This window comes from Neodiprion pinetum, chromosome 7, assembly GCF_021155775.2.
Source record: "Neodiprion pinetum isolate iyNeoPine1 chromosome 7, iyNeoPine1.2, whole genome shotgun sequence".
In the NCBI taxonomy this organism is placed as follows: Eukaryota; Metazoa; Arthropoda; class Insecta; order Hymenoptera; family Diprionidae; genus Neodiprion; species Neodiprion pinetum.
Genome location: NC_060238.1, coordinates 17,700,530 through 17,722,683, shown reverse-complemented (window position 1 = coordinate 17,722,683; position 22,154 = coordinate 17,700,530). Strand labels below are relative to the sequence as shown.

The window sequence follows — 22,154 nt, the reverse complement described above, 5'->3', positions numbered from 1 at the left end:
TCTCCTAATCTACCATGAAAATCCGAATGGCAATTTCCACACAAGTTTACTACTCCGTGTTCGCTGGCAACGTTTGGCTTACCAGTCGGACATCCTACCTACCGCGCCAAACTACTTTATGGGAAACCATGACTTTATTTGATTGATAATATAATGTTCGGTCCACGCAGGCATGACAGATACTACGGTCACTGGAAACTAATCGATAAGATTATACTTTCAGAATTCGTACTCACGATACAATTTGAAATAAATTTACACGGGCATTTATTTTTCCAATTCGGAAAACTGTTCGACAGTTAGTACATTTTCAGTGTAGTTATCTGAAATTAAAAATTTGGCTACTAATTAATTCTTTGGGCTTAACTGAAATCTGATACTGTCAATTATTTCGTTTAAAATTTATACACGCAAAACTTGATTAGATTCACAAGAAAAGCTCCGGAATTTCCAAAAACTTTTCAGAGTGGAGCGATACACTGTCGTAATTTGAACCCTGTCCGTTCGTTTTGTTTATTTAATATAGGAAGAAATAGTGTCAGTTTTCTCGGTCGGTAAGGGTGGGAGTTCTACACGACCTTAAGGTTTGGAACAATTCGCGACGTCGCCAGCTTTTGTTTGAGACAAGGTAGTCATGGCAGCTGTTTCCAACGCGGGAACATATGGCCAGTTGCGAAGGTTTACCTGACGGTGTCAAGAACAACGTCAATCGTCGACGTAACCTCGCGCAGTGTACGTCAACCGTCACGTCAAACCCGTCAACGGTGGATGCGATAACCAGATTTTATTTCTACACAAAACTCTGTCCTTGTTTTTTATTCTAACATCGACGTCGTTCTTCGGGTTCATCGTGCAACGTTCAATCAAGCCGACGGATTCGCTCTCAGGCTTGCCAACATATGCCGGTTGCGTTCAACTTAAGTACTCGTTCAAATACTAACGTTAAACTTGCTTCCGTGGTCGCTTTAAACCAAACGCGATTCAAGAATCTCCGATAGGCAAACTTTCCGTCCTGTATTACTCGTTCATCGGCATCACTTGCCGAAGATCAAGATCGTGATTTGATACCTCGTAAGTACATACAAGTATTTTCACTTTTACTGGAACAAAATTTTGTGCTTTATTTGAACGTTAAACCGCGTGGTAGTTTCACTTCACTCACGCAAACTCAAGGCGAAAACTTACTCGCGTGAGAATCGAGCTAATTCGAATCAATATATCGTTATATTCTAACTGAGGGACACTGTGCAGTTCGTGTTTTATATATAAGCTGCAGTGTAACGGTTTAAAGCTCCCTTCAAGAGCCACATCATGTACACGATGTCTAACACCGTTTTATTGAACGTGCATACGATGACTTTGTAACCCTATCATCTATTCACCGCACTATTATGACCTGGAAATCATTATAAAGAGTCATCACTGCAGGATTGGGATGAAATTCAGCTTGTCTATTAGTGATACGATTCACTTTCGAAATTATCCCTGGAATGGTACACTTGTATTTTTATTTTTTCAAATTTTTTTGTTTTTATGAGGAAATCGACGGTACCATTTAAAAATTTTGGAAAATTTGAAAAATGTGTCAAAATTTGGTCTGAAGGAGAAAAAAAATTGTAAATTATCAAAATCGAGTAGGTTTTATTAATCACCGTAGGGTACAAAAGTTCTGAATCAATCATAATATTATCGAATGAGTTATTCTGTAGTTTTTAAAGAAAAATTACATTTATTATTCAACAGTTGTACCATTTCGATACAATTTTTATAACATTCAACTTTTTAGAAAACATCAAGGCAGATTAATAACTACGTTGAAGAATTTTTCGACCTTATCTTGAATTATCTGCAGATTTTCTCGGTGTTGAAGGTCAGCAAAGAGGAAGAAGTCAACATTTTTTTACATTTCCTCCAAAAACTAAAAAATTATTTACAGTAATTATGTATTATAATATTATAATTACTGTAAATAATTTGTTACAGATATATATGACCGTAAATCAATTTCGAATTTTCGACAGAGACAAAAAGTTAGTTATCTCCGCCAAAAAAGGGGTAAGTGGATGTTCCGGGTCGCATTTAAAAGTAGAAAGAACTAATTTCATTAATTTTTTTGTAAAATCTCCACGACTTTCTCAGCACTCACTCACTGATTTTGAACATATTTTTTTTTTGTGATTTTCGTACTCTATGAAAGTCGTGCGTAATTTCTTGGGGAATAGCTATAGAAATTTATTTAGAAAGACTTTGAAAGCCACAAGGGTCAGCTTTAATTTCCTTTTTCGACATTTTTTTTTTATCTTACTTGTAAATTTATTCAACTTTGTGTACAGTAGTTCAGTTTTTAGAAAATCTGTCGTGACTCGTGGACTATGTGGTTTAATCGAGGGGCTGCTCACTTAGGAAATCATTGGACCATTCTACAAAAAATCAGATAGGCAATCGCTAGGAATTGCTGGAAATCCTGCGAGTCGCACGATTCCGCATTTTCTCATGATTTTTCCAAATATACAGGAAATCGTAGGGAATCGCCAAGAAATCACGAAATTTTCGGAATCGCTGGGAATCGCTAATCCCCTCTCCATGCAAACAAGCCTTTGTCCAACGTTTATGCATAAAACTTTTATCGTGAATTTTTTATATATATGAATAAATTGATATTTTATATTTATGAATTTCTCATTTTCAATCTAGAAATCGGTGATTTTTGAAATTTAGGAATCATTCGTAATGTTAGAAGACAGGAAAAATCGCATGAAATCGCGAGTAATTTCATTGATTCAGGCGTTACGAAAATCGCAATTGAAATCACGAGAAATCGATTCCTTTCGGAAATCGATGAACCACGGAATAAGCGAGTGAGCAGCCCCTCGGGTTTAATATTAAACGTCAAGAAGGGAAAAAAGTTGCATTATTACATTTCAAACGTGTCAAAATTTTTTTATAATTTTGTTTACGACCTTCTTTGTGGTCATAAAGAAATTTTCTTCAGTTCGAGAACGATGAAATTTAAAATCAAAAGTTGGGAGGAAATAAAGTTGTACTACTTTATTTCGAACCGGACAGAATTTTTTTTCGAATCAAATTTAAAAGAAATTGTATGGCTGCAAAGAAATTTTTAAACAAAATTCCGACACCTCCAAAATAAAATAATGCAGCTTTTTCCTCTACCGAGTTTCGATGGATTTTAAAAAAACCGAACTACTGCAGAAAGATATAAATTTTTTTTGTGAGATAAAATTGCAAACATTTTTTCAAAGAACAAAAATTAAAGGGGAATCTCGCCCCTTCAAAGTCTTTGTAAGAAGAAATTTCTATTACTATATCTCCAAAAATTAAGCATGACTTTATGGAAGTATGAAAACCTAACACAAAAAAATTGTAAAGAATTTTCAAGGGTGAAATAATGAAGCTGATGCTTTCTTCTTTCAAATGCGACCTTGAACATTCATTTGGGTCTTCTTTTGGCCGAGATATCCAAATTTGTGTTCCGTTTGAAAATTTAAAAGGCAATCCCGAACTTATCGACGGTGCTGCATATGCAGGGTAAGCTTCCGAGAAAGCACTACAGTATGTTGGGTTGCCTATCACGCAGGTGCACACGTACCGGTAAAACAGACCTACCGAATTATCGGTAAGTAACGCGTTTAAGGTCCTCGTGAGTGAGCTGGAACCACTGAATCAGTGCACCGAACTACAATATGTATACGAGCAAGTCTATCGATTCTAGAAGTCGGATCTGGCCTCACTACCTCAGATTTTTTCACAATTTTTCTAGCCAAAATTCTTCATTGAAAAAGAGTATCCCGAATTTTCTCAGATTTTTTTTCCTGTTACTTTCGGAGTTATTGTACAGAGCATTCCATATGGATTTATATTTTTTGTTTTGTTAATTATTTTTCTTTTCTGTGCTCTTTTGCCACTATAAAAAATTTTCAAAAAATAAGTTTTCTGTGCGAAAAAGGCTCAGGTTTCCAGAATAAATATTTATTGTTCGTTTATGTTTGTGAAAAGTACTCAAAATTCGGCTTAACGTTTGAAAAGCTGTTTTTTTTTTTTTTTTCTACCGTCGCCCAAATTGGGAACATTTTTGCAATATTCTTTTCGGAAAGCTGAGAAGATTTTACCAAATATTCCTATTCTTCAAGGTGGGATCTCCATAAACACACAAAAGTAGAATTTACGAACGAAAATTGACGAATATTTCCGATTCATTTTCGGTTGAGAATGAATTGAATGACATGATTTTATAGCGGTTGAAATGTTTAAAAAAAAAAAACAAAAACCTACAACATTTTGTGATAAGTCTAGTATTTTCGCTGTTGATCTCGAAAAAAAGTGAATTTTTACACGATTCAACTTTATCCTTGAATAACTTTTGAAAGAGTTTGGTTCTCAAAAAATTACAAGAGACCTTTTTTGTAGAGCACTAAATTCCCTAAAAAAATATCTATCAGACGTATACGTAGAATGCCACGTCACTGAGCTACAAAATTCAAAAATCACTAAAATTATTTTCTCGTGTTAGTTAAACGGAAAATGGAAGATTGCGTTCAGGAACCACTAAATATTAACATTAATTGCTCAAATTATGTCAGGCGTCTGATTTCCTCGTTTTACAACTATTAAACGTGTGACTTTGAAAACAAAACAGATTTTTTTGCATCACCCTAATATACAATATACACATGATTTGTAATGAATTTAAAAACAAATCACCATATTCGGCTTCCAACGATCCGTGTAAATAGATTTTCAGTAATTTACGTAACCATGCTCGTAACCATTTAAACTATACTTGGCATCGTTGCAATGCGCTATTGGATATCTACCGCATTGGTATCTGTTAGTGCTTGTTGCCTGGTCACGCGACTACTCGCAACAATTCACGATATTTCCTATGCAATTTTCTAAACTGTACCTGAATTCTCTCCCAATTACGCGGTCTTATTTCATTCTCACGTTTCAGCTTATCGTCAAACTTTGGAATAAACTCTGCTCATCTCTTTGTCAGCAAAGTTCTGTTGTCTTACAGATGAATTTTTTCGTTAAAACAAGGCCTTCAAATAATGTTTTTCCAACACAAAAGACTGTATTGAAAATCAGACTTTCCACATTTTTTTCTGTATATTTTCTCCAACATAGACTAAATGCATCTCGAGGTGCAGGGTACTCTAAACTTTGATGCGATCCTAAGGTTAGGCATACATTTGGGAATTATCGTTAAACATTTCTGTCTGAAGTTGGAGAATTCTGGGATAGTCACAACCTACGGCTCGTGTCAGACAGAAATTTCAAGCAATACGTGTTGAACACAAAGATAAATGGAGAATTGGAATGCCTCATATTGTAAGATTATTCCAACGTTTGACACTTATCTCTTGACGCGTTTCTGCACGACAAAGAATGCTGACTGTTCATGATCCACACGCTACTAGTTGTGTACTCGACTGTCTGAATATTGTGAAAAAATAATGAGTAGTAAGTGCAAAGTGTCAAATGCAAGGCTAGCTTAACCCATGATCTTGGAAAGTCAAGTTCGAAACTATCGTTTCGCCTTTTATTGACGCGTAATTACGTACATGTATCATGCGCCGTATGGTTCGTAGGCGTATAATTGCTGTGGGAAGCACTCATTCAATAATAATATAGCTAATTCTTTGCCAGTGTAGAAGTAAGCATCGCGTCGTTCTTTCAGCTTCTCATATGCCGCTGTTGTATGGTATTGGAAATAATTCATTCTCAGCCAAGAAGTAGAAAATCGAGTGAGCCATGCAGATACGTAGTAAAGATCTCTCCGTTCTAAAAAACAATGATATTCGAAAATCCATTTTCCATTTTATAACCCATTTCAAATACCTATTTTTCATTTTACATTTCAAATGATGTTAAGGAAATCATTTCCATTTCATACTTAAAATACACTTTGAAAACCATTTTCCATTTCAAATGGACACGAAATACTATTTTACCCAGACCTGAAACCAACGACTAAATGCACTACATCCCAGAGGTTAATCGCTGTTCTTATCTGGTGTACATATGCCCGATAATCTGATGTAATTCTTGTTATCGCTTTTAATCTGATATGAACCTTGTAATCTTTGTAATCCGTTGTCATCTCTCGTAGACTCTAGCAATCTCTTTGTATTCTTTTTGTTATCTTTGTAATTCTTGTAACCACCTATAATATTTGTCATCCGTTTCCGTTCTTAGTGTCATCTATGCGGAATCCTTGTAGCATTTGTAATCCATTGTAATCGATTGTAATCCATTGTGTTCTTTTTGTACTCTGCATTTTTTTATCGTGATCCTTTACGAACTCTATAGTAATTCTGTGCAATCCATTTCCCTGTAATCAAGTTCTAATCTTTGTAATCGTAATGCGTGCATTCCATTTTTACACATCGAATAGTCCCTCGACTTCACGCTTATTGTCAACGTTCGCAGACAGAATTGAAACATAATGACGTAGTAATACACCGTCTAACTGGCTGTAATGGCACTCAAAGCAAATCTCTATCAGTCCAGGCTGTGATCGTCGTAAGTCGTAGATTTTGACTTTTTATAGAATTACCGCCTTCGTTCTATTCCGTTCCAACATTAAATCCTGTACGCAGGAAGCACGAATTGCAAAAGGCTTTACATTTTATGGAGGTATGATTGACTGCAATTTTCTATATGAAGTCAGCGCGCACGACTTGAAGAGCGAAGCAATCACTGCGAATTAAAGGAGGTCGTACATTTTCAAGGGTAATACCAACTCCGTTAAAAATTTAAATGGTGACGTCCTCTCAATTTCAACTCATCATAAACATTACCGAGAACGTAGGTATAACTTTGCGACAGGATGTTACGCTGTAATATTTTTTAATGCCAGCTAAACACTGGCAGACACCTTCAACTGCCGATTACGTTCCCAAGGTTTGCCTTTCCCACGCACGGTACATTGCCGTCTTTGAAAAATGGCCTTAAGAAACTGAGGATGAGGTGAAAGCAGTTCCTTGAAATCCTTCCTTAGTCTCCTTATGGGGAAATCGGCGCGTCGATAATATGACAACTTTGGAAATATCTGTAATAAGAGAAATTACAATAAGAGAGGTAACGGAGACTTTATTACAGGTAACACAAGTCTGTAAAAGAACATTTTATTTGAACCGCATGGAATGTTTTTCGTAAATATTATGCTTTCGAGTATAATGAATCCATTGTACTCAAACAGTAAAAAAACCTGTGTAGTTTTCTGGTTGCAGATTTGTGCAATCCAACAAATTACACCGGTTAACATGAACTTTGAGTTTGGGTTCTAGATTTGAAATTTTGATTTCTTATCTGCGTCACTAATAAATTCAAAAAAACATTTATTAGATATTTGTTGATATCTGAAATTACAAACATGAAACGGCAACGTTTCAAAATATATGCGTTGTAAAAATAGGACATGATTAATCTCATCACGGGATTCACGTAAATTAACGTTTCAAAGAAAAATTGTCGAAGCGTTGACTTTTTTTAAATTCGATATACTCGTTTTTGTACCGAAGCTGTTTGAAGAATTTTAAACAATATTGATTGGGATTAGGACTCATTGAAATACTCGAAAACGTGATCTACACCGTAATTACACCTTACTTACAAAAATTTTCGTAAATTACTCTATTTTATACAATCTTTGCAAACTCATTTAGGTAACGGCTAAACTGTATTTAAATGTAATGATGCACACATATTAGTTCATCCTTTCTTCAAAAAACCTTTGAACGCATAAAGTCCGTTTCCGACCGGACGTTTTAAAGATTCAAAATAGAATACCCAAAGTTTGCTGGCCATATTTTTTATTTATACGTAAAGAATCTTTTATTCCGCTGGTAAAAGAAAAACTCTCTGCATTCTGCTGGGCCTAAAGCCGATTATTGTTATCAATTCAAAAATCAATTTTTTTGTATTAATTCTTCACGTTTACTGATCGTTAGTATAATACGTGTGAATTGTGGTCCTGTGTTGATAACTTGGATTAGTTCGTAATTTTCTGGCCGTCAGTATTTTAAAGTGGAAAATGACAAAATTAATATTAAACGATTGAATATAATCTTGGTGCCTTGTGAATTTTAAGATCGGTTAAATGCTTTCAATAAAATCATCTTGTACAACAATTGCAGCACGAAATTCTACGAAATCCAAAGTTTTGGAAAGAGTTTCCAAATTTTTATTAAGCGTTATTTTCACCTTTTCACCGACGAATGACGTCACCAGAACTTAAAATGAATCGAATGAGCTTGAAACGTTTCAATTTTCGAAAAATCAAGATATCGAAAATCTGTCTGCGCTAGTGATTTTTCAAAGTATATTCTCCTGAAGAATATGCAAAAACTGAGTAAGCCTTGGTACAAAAAGAAATATGGACCAAAATTCATTTTGAGATTTTGATATTAGAAAAGAAAAAAACAAAAAAAAAACGAAGAAATTCAGGCATCACTTACAAATGTAAATTATAGGTAATAATGTGTACAGGAAAAGTATATGGAAGTAAATTCATAATCTGTCGACAGTTTTCCTAGGCTTTTTGGCTTCCAGATTATTTTCAACATCATTGAATTAGGTTTAAAAAAAAAAACAAAAAATTCAAATATTCGTAACATTATCATATTTGTAATTTGAAAAAAAAAAATACTCTGTCGGTAATATCTATTTCTGGGATTATTGCAATATTACCATGTAGAGTAGGTATGCAAAATTCTGAAAATTAGGCGTTTGTTTTGATGCTTCTAGCGTGGGTCCGCTTATTTACACCGAACCGTAAAATGTGTGTGTCGGAATGTGACTTTTCCCTATTAACGTAATTATATTACATGTATATATTACCTAATCGGGCTTTCCCAGATCGGCTTTTTCGTATCCGGAATCACTAATTATAGCTCGTTCTGATAAAGCTGCGTAATAATAATATTGTAAAACGTGCAAAGGGCGTGGCCTTATTCAGCAATTGCTAAGGTAGGCCGGCCTCGTTTGACGATCACTGCACTGTCTACCAAAACAGGGTTTACAATTAGTGTCAGGGTCATCAGCGACGAGAGACGAGAAATCGTTGTTGCAGGTTTTTCGGAGTTCCTGCACGCAAAGATGAAGATCACAAGAATGGTCAAAAATAATCGATTTTCGATTCTCGATTGAATCGATTATTTTTTCCCCGTCAATCGAGTATCATCGATTATTTTTCAAACTCGATTATTTTTCCTCATAATCGTTTTTTGTTTTTTTTTTTTTCACTCCCACGAACGATGCAATCCAATATCAATTGATATGATTAAAGTATCAATTATTATCATTGTCTTACTTACTAAGTACCTGTTTGATATAATAAGTAAAAGATCAATGAATATTTTTACCTGACATTCAAAATATTTTAAATGAAACTATAAATCATCAAAAAACTTTTACGCTATTAAGACTGCATGCTGGAATTTACGAAATTTTGTTTTCAAATGCACCGTCTCAAAAAAATGCGAATTATTCAATCAATTTTCACCAATTCAGTCGAGTCGTGTTCGATTATTTTTTTGGACTCGACTAATCGATGCGTCGATTATTTTTAGCTTAGTGGCCATCGCCACTAATTCCCCCCCCCCCCCCCCCACAATTCATTGCCTTTGTCATTGGAACAAATTAATAAAAGTCAATGGCCTTATGTTTGGTGAATAAACCTTTTCAGCACCAAAATATATTTTAATCTATTACATTTAAAAATGGTTTGAAGTCGTATCCGCCATTTTTGTGTTTTCTTCGCAAACGCTTCAAAAAAACCTTTGACACGTAAGTAAGAATAAGAATTTTTTTATTTTTTCAAAAAACTATATAAACGTAACTGTTCAAGGCTGCAACCGACATTTTTTAGTTGGAAACGCTTTAAAACCCTTTGAAACGTAAAGATTTATCGATTCGAAGATTTTTGCATGGTTACTTGAAAGAAAAAACGGTGCGGATGCGACCTTGTAGAGCATCATTTACCGTTAATTAACAATTTTATTCTTATAGAAAAAAAAAAAAAATGTTTTTGAACGTATTCTTATCCTTTTGCGTACATATATACAAAGGGGAAAAAATATACCCATTTACCTCTACGCGTGGTAAATGGTCGTGTAATGGAGCAAACGAATTTTTATCATCAGACTCGCGAAATATTTCAGTTTCCGCTTGTTCTTCAAGTCGGTGTTATGCTTCTTTAAAAGAAGAACTGCATGCGGAATCTCAACTTTAACTGCACGCGTGCACACTGTATCTGTTATAACAATGACATCACTGGCTGCAAATGCCCCCATGCATCTCTTTCGATCAGTTTGCACAAGGTTCTCCATGCGTGTTCTGTTCATTTATCATAAAGTGAATAAATCACGCGTATTATCTACAGAGCTGGATAAAATTCTTTCGCAAATGCGTTAAAAAATGAAAATGGAAAATGCTTCTAAAGATATAATTTAAACAGATAAATCGAAACGTATTCTGCCTCAGCTCTATTTTGCTTGAAACGTAAAATATAACCACTTTAAATGAATTATAAAATATATAGAATTAAGATATTTATATATAAATATATATATTTTCTTATAATAATTGAGATACGTTTTGTTCTCTGTCACTTTATATTCTACGTGCAATATTCTTCCTAACCGGAAAATGTAGTTCTTTCAATTTATATACAGTGTCTTTATAGGGTAAGGTGGGGCATGACGGACCCCCTGAACCGCTAATTATTTTTTATGATTTTTAAGCACCGGCTACAATTTATTTTGATCTATCTTGAACAAATTCATCATTATGTTGCCATGATTTCAAGAAAAAAAAAATAGTCGGGGCCGGTGAACCCCCTCCAAAAATTGATTAAAAACAATTCTCTTGTTTTTTTGAAAACTTTTGAAGTTTTTCATTTCACCCAAAATAATCTATCTTGTTTGTAAATCGCTTATAAGCTCTCAATTATAAAACTGTTGAACAAAAAAGTTTTGTTTTTTTATATGTGTATTTTTTTTCAAATTTTTCGGGGGTTCGTTGTGCCACACATTCCCATATAATTGTTTTAAATCCAGAACAAGTTTTTAATCACGGAAAACTACAGTTTTGATAGATCTAGCTACTCGTGTTTACTGGAAAAAATATTGCAAGCACTCATGCAGTCACAAGCTGTTTATTTGCGGAATATCATTCAAAACGCTCTCCCACTCTCTGTCTCTCTCTCTCTCTCTCTCTCTCTCTCTCTCTCTCTCTCTCTCTCTCTCTCTGTCTCTTTCTATAACTCTAGAAAGAGAGGCTGTACAGGCAGACACGTTTGTTCTTCAGGCGCACAATGCAATCAGGATATATATCCAAATCACTTCTTCATCCGAACGAAAGAATTAACGCATTGTTTAAAATATTTTCATCGAGTTAAAAATTAAGTGATGACCTGTAAATTTTATCGTAATTTATTCCAGTCGCAGAGAATTATACTGAAATATAAAATTCATGAAATTCTGGGAAAAGCGTAAAATCAATTTGAATAAAAAAATAAGACGTTTGAAAAATGAGAAATATACGTATATAAAGTGCACAAAAATAACGCGTAATAAGTGAATGCATTTTACTATTTCAATTACAAAATACAAAATATAATTTCAGATATTACTCAGCCGATTACGTACATCATTTAATGATTGTGTCTCGCACGGAATTGAGAATGATTCAATATTCTGCAACGATAAAAGCATGAACAAATAAACGCAATGTAAACAAATAGAGTCGATGTAAGTACGTCAGACAAGGTCACCTGCAGTAATGCCGACTGTTTTCAACGGAATCCGTGACGTCATCTGAACAGTCGAGATACTTGACATGGGGTGTCGCGTTATATTGCATCAGCAGTTTTTCGTCGTAACCGGCAGTTCTAAAAATCGAATACAATTTAAAGTTTCAATCTATTCAGATTCCATATTACCGGCAGAAATTATACACGACGTCATGTAGTACTCCTACCCTTACCGATCGAGCAAATTCTAAAGTCGAATCCTTTCCGTTCGTTTGTTTACTTAATACAGGAAGAAATAGGGCGAGATCGCTCGGTCGGTAAGTGTAGGAGCACTACATGATCTTAAGGACAAAAAATTTGATCTAGAAATCGATGAGTCCGGTACATTTCCGCAAGCACATTGCAGTTACGCATTATAGTTATTCTAATGTGTATATATACGTATGTATACACTTGCGGATCGTGAAATCGGGGCCGTCGAGCGAGTCTGCGAATGACCATACACGGTTTTAATGACTGATGACTTCACGCAGCGAGAATAGCTTGGAGGTCCGCGATCAGCCGACCAGCGGTTCTCATTTACAATTGCAAGTACACGTTGAAACTCTACAGGCAGCACTGAGCCGACACCGGATTCTTTGTATCTTTGGACAACGATCTGTGGGCACATAGCAAAATCGAACACGGTACGTGAACTCCGTGTAAAAACCAACTACGATTCATGAATCGCACATAATCGATCTCGGCAAGGATTTTATCCAAAGATGGCGTCCTCGTGTCGTCAGGAACACATTTGTAATGTTTACAAAAAAATATTTTATTTATTATCATCCGTTACAACATCGCTTTATTATACAAGCAAGTATCATTGCGATTGATTTGTAAGATGATTATTATACAGACAAAACATTTTTCATCATTATTACTCTTATTTTACGCTTTTCTTCTTTTTATTATCACAACACCGGCAAGTCGTGAAGAAATTATAGCTTTGACGTATCGATTGATACACAATCTCCCAATTTCGTTTAATCTTAATCTCAAGTTTTATTTACTCAGATATCCAGGCGGCCTGATTTCCAATGTTAAGATATCCTATAGGTACCCTACCTTAGCTTGTTCTATAACTTCGCGTACAATATGTTTCACGAGTGTCCCCGAATTGCATATTTTTACGCTTAAAGTGTACAAAGGCTTTATTAATATACCCTATAGTATATTAGAATGGTTCTCATTTTGGTCATGTCGGAATTTCTTCGCGTTTATCCCTCAAAAAGTAATCAACTTATATGATAAAAAAGAATTGGCCACAACCCCGAATTCGTACGATAACTTAAACACGCCCCGCTAAGCAGTCGAATAAAAAAATACATGCATTTCAAGTTAAAAAAAAAAAAAAAAAAAAAAAAAAACACTATTGATTACCGTAAAACTGTAAATTATAAAAGATAGTGCCTGTGGCTACCTTGTAGGAAATTTAATGCTCTGCAAAAAAGATCTGTCGTAAAATTTTCTTAAATCTAATATTTATCGCGTTATCAGCGAAGAACCGTCTTCATTTTTCCGCTGCGTAAAATATTCATTCGGATAATATTCATAACTCGAAAAAATCTACTCGTATGCAATAAGTGGTGAAATTTCTCAGATAAACGCTGCAATGCGTAACCTAATTTTTTCGAATCGACAGTCTTAGGGTTGTTTATTTTTCACCATTTATGGAATATGTGGATTGAATCGCACTTTCTCCGAGTTTTCCATGATTTATTCAGGTATCGACGATCTGTCGGCCAACATTCGTCTCGCCGTTTCAATTCACCTGAATCATGAAGTAGCCGATGCATGTATATGCATAGGATCGCCGCTGCATTCGTTTCCTTATTTGTCGCTACTCTCCATACTTGCCGAGTTGGACCACCTCGCAGTTCTGCAATACTACGCGGTATGAATAAAAAGTTTCCAGATCTCCGCTCTCATTCCGCATGTAGACCGCTCTGCCTACGTGATCGTTTAATATATATAATTGGATAAAAATCAGGTCAGGCCAACGATAATTAAATAAATATCGAGGCCTATTTTTCAGAACTCATCACGATATACTACCATACAATCTTGATTCTCGAAAGTTCTCTTCTTACCTTTGAAAATTCATAACGAGAAATGTAGAAAAGTTTTTTTTAACTTTTTTTTGTCATTTTAAAATCGAGCTTTGCAGCGGAGGATGTTTTTTCTTCTTTGAAATTGAAAATTGTACATTCTCAAATTTTATGCAAAAATACCTTATTGTTGTTTTTGAAAACTCGATATTGTTAACGAAATAAAAATTCATAAAAGACTTCTCCAACGCAGTCTTTGAACTTTTCTGCAAAATATCTATTACTTTATAATATCATTAATACTGAATGCTTTGAGCGTGACGTTTTTTTGAAATGAAAGTTCAAAGAACTTGCGTAGTAATTGACAACGAATTTCTAATTCTAATGGAATGTTACTTTGTTTCATTATTTTAACACGGCCACTTTAGTATATAACAAGATTGTTGCTATTTATTCATATTTGAATAATCAAACCCTCATTGTTATTACTATTATTAATTTGTTATTATTTCATTTTGTCATATTTTAACCTAAACCTTGAGATATATTTTGAACTTCGTCCAGTCTATTTTCGACATTTTCTTCCGGAGTTATTATATCTATATATGGTAGGTATGTCGAAAAGATACGAATTGATCGAAGAAATAAAAATTGGTTTGCATTTTACCAGCAGACTCAAAACCCACGTTGTAAAATTTATAGGGGAGACACTTTCCTCTGACGGTACAAAAAAAAAAAATTGTTCGTATCACCATGCAACGAATATGTCTCGTCGTATCCGCATCATAACGGCACATTGATGTTCTAAAACAATATACGTTTTACTCCGCATAATACATTCGCATAGCTATTCGTTTGTTTCGTATTGGTACTTCAAATTTGAACAAATGAACGAGAAAATGAGTTAGTTGAGGTTAGCTACAGGAGGGGCGGATATTATTTGAATTAATGCATTTTTGAACCCCAAAAGAGTAAATCATGATTATAAATTCAATTGGTTATCCAAGAAAACTCATTTGGAAACTATTTGATTGACCTGAACCATAACAAGTCTTCTAATTTTCGTGGATATTGTGGGCAAATCACCTCATATCAACCCATTACTCAGCTTCGAAATCATATATCTTTTTACGAGTATACCATTGGATGTTCCAATGTTTTGTTTTTCATGAAATTTAGAATCCTCATTAGACACGATATAAGCCGTATTTTTTGATGATACCTATTTTTCAGAACTACGATCATTACTCACCACGATTCTATCGATAACAGTTCTCCTATTAGATCCTGGATCATAAAATCAAATATTCGAAATTTTTATTTTGTTTTTTTTTTTGGTATTTTTTGGTCGGTTACTTGGTGCAAGGTTTTGCTTATGAAGAGACAAAATCATCATCAGTTTCAATCATATTTGATAATATTAATATGTTCCACATTCAATGAATTTGTTACGTTACGGCTTGCCTATAAACAATAAGTGTTGAAACTTGAACTTTATTCATCGTGTAATCCGTGCGCCATGACATAAAGTTAGCCAGTATAGTTAGACGTATGTGAGTGGTTCCAGACTTAAGCTCCGTACTGTATACTCATATTTTTAGTTCAACCACTTTTTCCTTCTTCTCTCGGTACAAAATGTGGTATGCGCACGTTGTCATAATTACAATAAAAATCTATTATCTGTGTCCAATAGTGAGACATCCCGTTCAAATTACCTCCAAACGCTTAAAAACCATAAATAAGAACAGTAACACTCGTGACGTAGGATTTCTTTCTGCCTCTTCCATTGTCTCCGCAGACAGAGCGAGGGACGAGTTAAAGGATAAGTCGTAAAAATAACCGATTCGCGCGTTGGCGTGTCCAGGTCACACGACGTGACACAAAAGCCTCGCCCCTCGGAGTCAGAGCGAATCTTACGGCGCGAGTCGACCGGTTCGCCTACTGGAAATCGTCATGTTAACCAAATACGGGGCGCCAGGGACTTGGACGTAGTCGGCTGAGGACACGTACGTTCGTACCGACATATACACCTATTTAGGCATGTGTGCACGCCGGCAGATCGTCGAGGCACCCATACCGGTATAACTCGAGTAGGCATTTGTGCCTACACGTCGCCGATCACGCACGAAACTGTAACTTTATAATGTCAAGTATAGCGTGAAAGTCGTCTATCTGTACGTCAAAACGAACATGGCGGATATAGGCGATGTGAACCCCGTGTCACGGAGGGAAAGGAATTCTTGAACCAACAAGGCAGATTTTTTTTTGGAGTCCATTCGCTTAGATCCAGTAACCCTTTTTTGCTCCAAATACGACGACTTAAATTCAACGATTTCTATTTAATCAGTTTGTCAAAATGATTTAGTCAAATATCATTTCATTCGAAGCTCATTTATTGTTGCCAAGCCGCATGCTCGTTGACAAAAACAATTCGGTACTTCAATTGAAATAAGTTGATGAATCTAGCCGACAAAAAATTTACACAGATCGAATACCATACTTTCCTGATCTAACCGGAGCTTGTTTGGCGGAACTGGTTGAATCAGTCGCACTTATTTAATTACGAGGTAAAAGAAACCCCACACACTTTGAAACAAGTAGAGAATACGTTCATCGTAAGCGTCAGTATATTAGTACTATAAACGGCCACTAGGCGGTGAACTTTCTCGGTACGGAAGTAGCTTCAGAGAAATTTATAAAACCGGGTAGTCGGCTAGGAAGTCAGATTCGGACAACGTAAGACTGAATTGTTATCAGACCCATAACAATTGGAGAAAGGATAATACTGAGTTCCGAACCCCCGTAATTGTTGTGAAAGACCAATAAACAGAAACTGTTGACACATCTGTAATTTATACTTGTACATATACAGCAACAAGGTCTAGTATTTTGCCCATGATGTAGTATCGAGTAAATCCCACCAAATTTGGAGACAACAGAAATATCAACGATACCATTCGAAGAATACCGTTTTGTGCTGTTGAATAACTAGTGCCCAGTCAATGCGAATGACTTTTATAATAACAAATTTCATCACCTTCGTTAACCATTGCACGTTTTTCTTGACTCGACAGAACATGAATTACAACAAGCTTGATTTGTTTTATTACAGCAATTTCATATTTTTAAAACAAGATGATCTAAAAACATAATATTTAGTAATTCCAATCTTGAATTCTTGAATATCTTGAATAAATCCACAGTCAGCATTATCATTCAAAGGCTTGATTCAGTTCTATAATAAGTTGTCAGAAGTATTTCGTCCGACAAAGGTATTTTTTTCGATTAAGTAAGTATTGTGTTCGCCGCATTTGACTGTAGCATTTAGTTGAATCAAACGAATATCACTTGACTCACATAGTCCTTTCCCTCCGTGTACCATTTAGAGTTTATTATCAGATAAAGTCTAAAAAATAATATTCGTCCCAGTTTCTTCGTGGCATCTTCCAAAACAACCTTGAAGTTCACGGTTCAACAGTTGTTTTTCTTTTTCTAGTCTTTTTTTAGACCTTGCCAGGTCCGTTTCAGTCTGCCATTTTTAACGAATGGTGCAAAAAGTCCTGATATGATCAATATCTGATTTCAAGTTGCACCAACGTATAAAAAAGTCACTATCAAGTTTAGAAATAATTTGTTATCTCCACTATCACACTCGTATAAGTGTCCCATACTCTTGATTATTTTCAAAAATTCCGCGAAGAAACTGGAATAACTGTTTTTTTTTTTTTTACACGATATGCAAATAAGGAAAAGTCACACGGTGTGAGTCACCTTGCAGACTGCGTAAAAATTCTTCGCTTCGGGAGAATTATTTCTACGGTTAAAATTAATGTTTAGACCGTTTTTAGAATGACCAAAAATTGCCCCAATTTGAAATAGTGTTATATACAACGTGCATCGACTTAGAAATATGAAGAACACTCACTTTAGCTCATTTTAACGCCTCTTTTCACTCATTATTTGGGTAATCCTGGTGGTAGAATATTTCTGACATTTTTTAACAAATTCTGGAATTTTTCGAAAAAAATTTTGTGAAAAATTAGATTAAACTTTGTTTATTTCTCATGATCGTCGATATGTTTATTATTCTCATGTAATTCGTACAGTTTTAGAGATTTCATGAAGATTTTATTATTAAAAAAGTTAAAAATTAGCACGCATGAATTTCACAAAAATTACAGGAATATTGCAACGTTTTAAAAATTTTAGTAATTTCTTCGAATGTGTCTCGAGGTTCTTTTATAAAATTTCTGAAACGCTACCGCCGCAGATTATTTCGAGCCCCGTCAATTAATTTTCCAGAAATATCGATTTCAATTTCTTCATAAAATTAACCTTAAGTTTCGATTTTTTATTTGGAATTCTAAAATCCATCTGAAAACTATCTGTAAAATCTGTACCAAAGTATTGAAACGTATTGAAATTATGCGAAAGTGATCAGAACAAGATCAGAAGTGAACAGAGTTGAGAACAAATTTGCCTGAAATTTTTAAATAATGGTTAAAAAATATTCCTCCAGAAAACTTTGATTTTCAAAGCTTCATAATCTCGATTTTAAATAAAACAATTAATTTATTTAAACAGAAAACAAAAGAAATCTCACGTTTCAACTGACAATGAATCGAGTTTTGTTCTTTATCTCGCTAATTGCATATTAATTAATAATCCTAAAAAATCAGCTTTATTCCTATACACAAAAATTGTTCGATCGAAGACCCTATGAAAATTACAAATTTACCCGCATTTTCATGATCCTAGGTTCGCCGAAGTTTCGGAAACACCTGATTTCAAGACTGTCAACTTTATGTGAAACTTGATTTTCTAATTGAATTTATTAAAAGTCATTTTCCTGGTGCATCGCTAGAAGGGAAAACATAATTAAATGTGTACGCACCAAATAATTATTTCAACTGATTCTTTCTCTTACATCAACAACCTCGAAACAAAAATCACTGAACGACATGAGGAATTAGAAAAATGTGTAGTTGAAAATAAAATATCGTCTCTTCGAATGTATCAAGTACAGATTTATTGGAGTGAAATTTGTACTTCTTTTATAAAATGAAATTTTTTAAAAGTATAGCACCTTTTTATCAACTTTTTTGTTACTTTTTCTCAGTAGTGGGTATGTTAGAATTTGGGGTATGAAAAATGTAGAATCTAAAAGAACTCCGTAAGACGAATTCGACATATTGAATCTAAAACCACTTGTCACAATTTTAATTCACTGGATTGGATGTAGCATTATTAATCTTACAACTTTAATTTTGGGTTGAAATTAAATGAAAAATTCTTAAACCACCGAGAGCAAAATTAAGCAAATTAGTAACGAAATCCTGCCATCAAACAGAATCTTTATAACACTCTTTAATACACATCTTAATGCATGTATTATAAGAATGTGTTCCTCAATTTATTGTTTGATAGCCATTAAACATAGTTTCGGCTGCAGCATTCTAACAGCTGTTTCGAAAAAACTTAATGATAATTAAATTACGTAATCCTGTTAAACATCCTTTGCTACATTACCAGTCATATTGTGTCCAACAATCGGCTCAAATACTCTGTGAAATATGTTTGAAAAAATTGCTATAATATTCTTAACATATTTACTTATCATTTTTTAAAGAAAAAAAAATTGGTTTTTGAAGCCTTGAATTCAGGTTCCCCCCTTAAGGGTGGAAATAGGTTTAAAACTACGTTTTTAAACTGATTTTCGTAAATTTTTTTGTCAAAAAAGAAATGTATACAATTTATTGAAACTTTGAGAACATTTTATACATTATATATTAAAATATATATCGTAAGTTTTTCGAAATATTTCATGTGAAAACATGGAAGATATAGCCTGCCACCCATCCCAGGTCATCATCAAACTGTACATTCTGGAAGCGACAGTTTTCATTTAAAATCAGTAGGTTTTCAAATTTAGTTTAAGGACATGTCTTCCTTCTATACGAACCTAACTTCCCTAAAAAAAATTAAAAATCGCACTTTTTAGCGGCGTTTAAACAAGTGAGCATTACTTGTTTTCATTTTTGAAAAACTCTTTTCGCAATAAAAAAAATACTTTAAACAATGATATTGCTCCAAATTTAGGTTTCCCCCTTATCAACACCGATTTGAGCCTAATTGGACCCGAACCCAACATCTGATACCACAGACCTCGTCCTCTTTGACAGACCCTGTACAGCTTTCGAGCGAATATAAGAATGTAATGAAAATCGCGAATCATACACAGTTCGTGGGAAATAATGTTGCATGGCCAGAGAAAACCGCAGGCCGCAAACGTATACCTACCTCCACGTAAATGAAGCCCACGCCTTCAGTCTGGTATCGCTTTTTCTGGAACTGACAGGCGAATAAGTAGTCGCGAGGAGAGTTTCACTCCGGACCATAAAAGATCTACCACATTTATTATGCGTCATTGCGCATCGTCAGACATACGAGCAGCAAGAGTAAGCTGAAATATACGGTATTCAACACGCATGCTGCGGCATTACAATATCGACTCGTATCGATCATGATCCTTTTTACGTGCCATGTATTATTGATACACCGCCCGTTCGCTTTGCATTGATACAAGGTATATCTTTAATACTGGCAGGATAACACGACTTTTTATAGAAATCCGACCTACCGATATATGTGCTTGTGCCTACTTGTACCGATCAAAAGTCTCGCACCATATAAGATTCGCGATGGTGAGATAATTTGTGTCACTGCGGTTCGACGAAATGTGTGTACACCAATAATGCATCATACATACGAGGCATTCCAATGACTTCGCCGTTTTTAACTCTTTGAAGCATATATTTTTCCTTGCAGTCTAATTCCTCGAAACTGGATACGTAAGAGTTGTCGAGATCGATTATTTCAAAATTACGGATCTGATATGTGCGAAGAGGATCAATTTTTATATTTCCAATTCGCCATATTGGATCCGCCATCTTGAATTTTGAAATTCCTATGCCGAATTCATTTTCAGCGACTCTGAAAACCCTGCGAATAACCAATTTCAAGCGGATCGGATCAATTTTTATATTTTGAGTAGCACCATCTTGGATTAGCTATTTTGACTTTTGAAATTTTTACGTCGGATTCGTTTTTAACTACGCCAAAAAATCAAGATCACCGAGTTACACTTTTCTAGTCCCCCATGACCTTCCCACAATTATATTTATTCTGTAAAAACCGGCACTTTCAACACTTTGTTCATTTATAGCGCTGACTGTATTCGCGGAATCATCATAAACCCTTTTAAAACATCAACATTGACATCTGAAAAGTCTAATTATGCAAAAAAAAATGACAACGATATCTCAAAAATTGAAAGTAAATCATGGATAACCGATTAAAAAAGGGTATCACAAATATGAGACGCTGTGCCGGAAAGGGTTATTTGATAGCTTTGAAAACCGAATTGAAAATAAAAAAATTTCTGTGCAACAGTTTCAGAGTTGTAAAGTTTCAAGCCTTTCCGTAATTCTTCGCACCCGTTTAGAATTTCCGGATTTCATTCTGTGTTCTGATCACTTTAAGATCAGTCCGACAACGAATTCATTTTGTTTTTACTTCCATATTCTTCTTAGCTTAGCAAAAATTTAAATAATAATCAATTTCACCGAATACTTCATTTAAAAGCATATACGTTGAAGTGTCGATTAGATTTGGACATTCCATCAAAATTTGCAAAATATTCAAACAATCATTTTTGTGATTCTAAAACTTAGAGAGTGATGTAAATTTTGATTTTTTTTTTTTTTTACCGACTCATCTTAAAATGATAGAAACAACAGATTAAATTTTGGAAAATTTTTTTCAATATCGTAACAGGTGGAGTTAAAAATTAAATTGAGGGCTTTAAAGGTGCTACCTGAAAAAGTTTCAACCCAATCAAAATCATAATGTCAAACTATGGTCAAGTTGGCATGAAATAACCCGTACATACGTATTGACTGAGATTATGAAATGATTGCTATTAATAATATTTATTTATTTTTACAACAGCGGCCATACATTGAGAAATGGGTATTACAAGTTGGTAATAAGTTTTTCCGCCAATTCATTGAATATGAAGTTCATCTATATATATATACATTTCATAACAATTTCTCACTAATGAAAAATCAAGAATCGTTACACTTTACAAATGAGGAGGACGTAATTCTGGCAGGGGAATATTTTCCATGTTCGCTTTAACCACGTCGGCGATAGCAATTCACGGTAATCAGATTTCGCAATGGTAACATGCACGTCATATAGCCACGGAAGGACGTCCTAGG

At 34.6% G+C, this 22,154-nt stretch overlaps 1 protein-coding gene and 1 long non-coding RNA gene across 2 annotated transcripts in view; one reads left to right on the top strand and one right to left on the bottom strand.

Annotated features, from left to right (window-relative positions):
* Window positions 1-737: 737 nt before the first annotated feature.
* Window positions 738-22,154, top strand: part of LOC124222956 (protein starmaker) — a 63,810-nt gene continuing 42,393 nt past the window's right edge. The window contains exon 1 of the mRNA XM_046634499.2: window positions 738-1,071. The gene's annotated coding sequence lies outside the window, so the exon portion shown is untranslated. The remainder of the gene's footprint in view (window positions 1,072-22,154) is intronic.
* On the bottom strand, window positions 11,606-12,425 carry LOC124222960 (uncharacterized). Its single transcript, XR_006884167.2, has 3 exons — window positions 12,010-12,425; window positions 11,798-11,914; window positions 11,606-11,720 (listed from the first exon to the last, which is right to left on the bottom strand). It is a non-coding gene; the product is annotated as an uncharacterized lncRNA (long non-coding RNA).